This window comes from Triticum dicoccoides, unplaced genomic scaffold (genome assembly GCF_002162155.2).
Source record: "Triticum dicoccoides isolate Atlit2015 ecotype Zavitan unplaced genomic scaffold, WEW_v2.0 scaffold59867, whole genome shotgun sequence".
Taxonomy (NCBI): domain Eukaryota; kingdom Viridiplantae; phylum Streptophyta; class Magnoliopsida; order Poales; family Poaceae; genus Triticum; species Triticum dicoccoides.
The window spans coordinates 40,911-46,910 of record NW_021285033.1 but is presented as its reverse complement, the minus strand read 5'-3'; positions in this window follow the sequence as shown (position 1 = coordinate 46,910).

Below are 6,000 nucleotides of genomic sequence, written 5' to 3'. Positions count from 1 at the left end.
CAGCCTAAGGCAATTCTCGAGCGATCGTTTGGAGGGGGTCGGTAGAATGGCATACTCGGACTTGGATGATGTGGATTACCTTGTTGAAGACAACGTAATGAATGAATTTGCTTATCACCGGAAATGGAAGAGACCCATGGTAGAATGGCACATTGACGGTGCAAGCTAGGAACAGAATGCAAATGCTGGGAATGATTCTGGTAACTGGGGAAGAACCCAACAATAGAGAGTGGATTCACTGTTTGAAAGGGTTATAGCATTACCGAGGAAACTGAGAGCAAACTCAGTTAGTGCCGATGATAACACGTAGCGCTTGTGCGTGCTCTCAAGAACTTGAGCATTTCCATATTCATCAAGGTTTACCAACATCCGTGTCAAGGATCCTGGCAACACAACATGCTACCATGATGAATGATGATGGATGATGCAGATGCAAAGGAAGATAACACCTTCTCAAATTTCACCCCTGGCGGGGCCAAGGAGATAAAATCTGGATGATCGACCGAGAGACATTTAGCACTCCGCTTCTAATGTTCTCCTTGATGTGCTAGGGTAACCCATTCATAGATATGGTTTGATATCTAGAACATCAAGTAAAGGTCGGACTTCGGGAGCAATAGAATCCATAAGAAACAGTTACGGAGGTAAATCCTACGAAATCCTTATGGGGAGGTGGCCAACTTCCTGAACAAGATACTACAATGATAGGTCTTCCGGCTGGGTGTGTTGGCCACGACATCCACTTTACCGGTTGTCGAGGGACCAATATTATAGTTCTTGGGAAATGTTCCAACCATCATATCTGCCTGAGATTCAGATCTGGTTGGTGTCAGGATATTCCAGACTCATCGAGTCTAGGAAGGAAAATGAAGGTTTGCAACACAAATCGACGAGATGACGTTGCGAGATTCTCGGGAAATGAACTACGATAGCAAGCTCCAAAACATGAGCTGGTTCCGCTACAAACATGTGAACATGTTGTCCCAGACAAGCACGATCACATGGTAGTCTTATAATAAACACTAACGAGTTCTGGTTGGGAACCATCATCGAGGATATCAAAATCCTTGCATGAGGTATACTCTTAAGAAGGAACTTCTTCTCCTTGAACAAATCAATCAGTGGCTTGGTGTGCTAGGGTATACGTATGGAATGAAGATGATCAGTCTAACAGACCACAGAATTCTTCGCACGTGCATGACCGACTTGGGATGATTCCAAAAGAGCAAAAGCAAACTTTCTCGAATTCACGACGGCAACTTACATCAAAATGCACGTGAATCAAAGGAAGTCACTCCTTTCATCAAACAAGTACTTCATGAGCTAGCATGAAGAAAATGCTTTCAAAAGTTTCCAACACTAACTTAATGTTCAACAACATCATGGAGGAGATAAGGATGTTGTCAATGGGCTCAACAACAACTCATCGGAATTTCCATATCACTGAACTTCCACCATCATGTGAACACAGTGATAGCATTGGTCAGAACCAAAAGATATAATGGTGTATGCTCGAGGGATCAACCACGAGGAAGACAACATTACGAACATTGTTGGTTCTGACTCGATTTGACGATAGCCCACACTCAAATCAAAGGATCGATAAGACAATAGGTCCAGCAACTGATCACAGGGACCAATCGATGAAGATATCATCTTTCTTCAATACACACTACACAAGAATATCCTTTTGGGACGAACTAAGTCAGGCAAGCTTTTATCTTCCAACTCTCCAAGTTGTTGTCTAGCTTAACCAACTAGCTCAGGGATATCTAACACCGATTCTTGGAGAGAAGGTGGTTCACAAGAAACCAACTTGATCACGAGCTCAACATAGCGGTCAGGTGACAACCTGGTAATACTTCCGAGAAGATCTTCGGAAATCACGAACCACCGATATGTTACTAAGCTCGAGAACAATCTTGCTTTTCAGGGCAAGATGATATGATCAAATGAGCGAGGACTTAACAAATCCTATCTCATCAATCGAGGAGTGCACCAGGAAAATGGACTAGGTAGCACAATCAACCTTAGGGTGATGATTCAATAGTCAACTCGCTAAGGATGACGTTATTGTCCATTTAACTACCAAGCAACGGAGTTGCTAGGAGTATTGATTTCACACATCATGATTCACTTGTCGGCACTCCGGCTGCAACAACACGGAACCGAGGAATGAAAAAAAGGATGGCGTGAAGTATCACTATGTCAAGAATTCACAAAAGGTGGTGCAATTCTCATGAAATTCCTGTCATAAAGAAGGTAATACTTCAGGGTAGAACAGACCAGAAGCTAGATTGGCATTTTGATCTGCGGAGCACAACTTCTTTGACCCAATCCTGGATATGGAAGAGGTACTGGAGTTTGTTTCTCCTAGTCATTCTGCGATAGAATGGCTTGACGGACCACAAGAGTAATAGGCATCGATAGACGAACGCACGCATACTCTTGACAATCAATTGATAGACAAGGGTCAGAAAACAACTAAAGAGGGTCAACTCAAAGGAACATATAACTTTCTGAGTTGTGGATGCATAAATTAGTATGTCGAACCAAGTTCAACATAATTCTTCCGGATAATCCATGCAGAAAGGTAGAACTGGTAGAGTCACGATTTATGAATGGAGAACTCCTCAAGAATAATCCTGTTGTGATATTTCAGTTCAACGAGGAACTTCTACCAAAGTAGTTCATGGTATTTGGAAGAAGAAGATACCACGGACTTCAAGGACTATCGCAAAGGTTACTAATATCCTAAAGGCGCTAGCAATTACTATCAACATGAAGTAGGTAGAGTGAATCTCGGGTTCAAGAACCCCGGAATGGAATACCTACTAACTAAGTGGCATCAAGGGATGCTTGCGAGAATGATGGCCAGAATCATCACACTGGGACACAATCATGGCTAAATTACTAGATGATCCCCTAAGACACCTAGGGTCATAATAATTATTCCAACATATATGTCGAGGCAATAAAGTACCTCAACTCACTAATTTGTGTGATTAATCTGACCAAAGGCACATCAGAAACAGGAGGAAGGGATTTGCAAATGCATCTGACTATTTAGAAACCTGGGATGACTCGGACAGCATAACGGCTGTAAATGCTCAGAAAAGATTTGAGACATTCACAAAAGTGGTGGCATAACCACTCAGAAGCACAATCTCAAGGTTTCGAGATCAACAGTTAACGTACAGAAGATAGTAGAAACTGAACTGAGGCTTAAATCCAACAATCTATAAGTCTACGGATTAGTAACACGTGATCCTGATAGAAAGAAGAGATAGCCTAGTTCTTAATCCCCGTAGGAAAGATAAGATGACTCAGATCAGAAGGCATAAGGTATAGGCAGTAAAAAGAGCCTTACGTTCCATCCCACAATCAATTCCCTTATATAACTAAAGAATTTCTAGACTCAACTTCGACCAGTTTGGCTTAGTAATCCTACAGGCAGTCAAGCTCTGATACCAACACTGTCAGGACCCCGACTCAATGCCACATCGATCTAGCATGTAACACCTCATATCACTTTGCGGCCTCACGCACGGTAATCCCACGGGTGTCGCCTTACTTTTGCCTGGGACCGTTTGCGCCTTTTTGGCATACGTATATGATAGTGTCGCTAGCATCCATATGATAAGGAGCCCGGGCTGACATGGCTAGTCGTAAACCCAAAGCGGCACAGACTTACAGGGACAGGCATCCATGACCCAGCATCGAACGTGTCGGTCATCAGCGAGTGAATCCAGGCTGTAGCACTGGGCTAGCAGGACTCCGGTGAACCGGGCTGTAGCGGGCTAACAGGACTCCGGAATTTATCGCGTGACATTTCCCCGAAGGGACAGACACGGGAACGAAGAAGGACACATGCCGGCCAGCCTAAGTGTTCCGGAGCAGTAGCAAGCTACCATGGCTCGGTGGAAACACTAGGAGACATTTCCCCGTAAGAGAGGCTACTAAAGATAAACAACTAGATGGTCAGATCCCACACATACCAAGCATTTCAATAACATACACACAATATGCTCGCTATGTGCAAATACAACATGGCATCACAACATGACTCTACGACTCAAGTAATTTAATCAATAGGCTCCGAGGAGCGAGATATTACAAACATGGGTCTCATGACCCAACAATCAGAGCATACAAGTCAAGGCACAAGCGGAAGCTATCATGTCTGAGTACAGACATCTATAACTGAAAAAGGCTGAGAAGCCTGACTATCTATCAGATCCTGCCGAGGGCACAAGATCGTAGCTGAGGTAACAAGCTAAACGTCGAAGTCCAAGCGGAACTACTAGTGAGACTGAAGTCTCTCTGCAAAAACATAAAATAGGCAAACGTGAGTACAAATGTACCCAGCAAGACTTACATCAGAACTAACTACATATGCGTCATTATCAACAAAGGGGTGGTGGGGTTTAACTGCAGCAAGCCAGCTTTGACTCGGTGGCTATCCTAAACTACGACTGCAAGCGACTCTTTTGAGGTGGCGCACACGAGTCCACATATTCACCATATCAATACACCACTATGGATCCGCTCCCGTCTCCCTACGAGAACGCCATCCATAGCACTCACGCTTATCTTGCGTATTTTAGAGTATCCACTTTCACTTGTCTATGAACTGATATAAGCAACCCAGAAGTCCTTTACCGCGGACACGGCTATTCGAATAGATGATGTTAACCCTGCAGGGGTGTACTTCTTCACACATGCTCTCGCCACTTACCGCCCTGTACACGTCATGTACCTCGGCAACCTTCAAGCGGAAGCCGGGCGAGGGAGTCGGCCACGACCTGACTAACCGAACAAGTCTCTAGTCCAGGTTTATCGCCTATTCGGGTTCCATCCGCAAGGAGATCCAGCCGGGGTGTCGCTTACGGCCCCAAACGATGTGTGCAGGGTTCCCAAGCCCACCAACCGGGTGCCACTTGGTACACCGGGCCACTGTGCCTAGTCTGTCCCAAGCCCACCTGTACCGGGTGCCACTTGGTAGACTACTAACACTGCCTACAAACACCAGAAACTAGTTGCAACTCCTGGACAGAGATCAAGTTGATTAATAAGTCGAGAGGGGCACTTAAGCATTCCAATGTGTGGTAGTAGCTGGTCATGGATCACAAACACAGAACTCAGTTCCTGAGGACGGCTGCAATGAGACAACCCACCATGTACTCCTACATGGCCTCTCACCGCTACCTTTACCAAATCGTGTTCACACACTTAGTTCACCCATAGTAGGACATGTTCACACGCCTCTGATTCATCCCCGATGAATCAGACCTGACTCAACTCTAAGCAATAGCAGGCATGACAACAAACATGAATGAGTAGGCACAACAGGGCTCAAACAACTCCTACTCATGCTAGTGGGTTTCATCTATTTACTGTGGCAATGACAGGTCATGCAAAGGATAAAGGGTTCAGCTACCGCAGCAAGTATCAAATATGTCGTTGTTGTCCTAATGCAGTAAAAGAGAGCAGGAGCGAGAGAGTGGGATTTTATCGGAATGAACAAGGGGGTTTTGCTTGCCTGGCACTTCTGAAGATAGCATTGAGTCTTCATCAGTGTCAACGATCACATCATCGGTATCACGTCTATCGAGAGGGGACAAATACCGGCAACACAGAAAGGAACACAATCAATGCAATGCACAATATGATGCATGATCATGACATGGCAAAATGAATGTGTTTTGAGCTAATGCAACTAGCAACAGATTAAATGAAGTTGGTTTGAATACAAGATTCAAATTTAAACTCCATATGTGATTATTCAAATGCCATTTAATTGATTTGTGCTAAACAGAAGCTATAAGTTGTTCTAACATGCATGAAAATGGTACAGGTGGATTCCTTGAATTTTTCTGATAATTTTTCATATATAAATTATTTAATTTGGAGTTACGGTTAATTTTCTATGAATTTTAGAAGTTTATACAATTTTCTGGATTTTCTGAATTATTTTAGAAAATGATTATCTGCGTCATC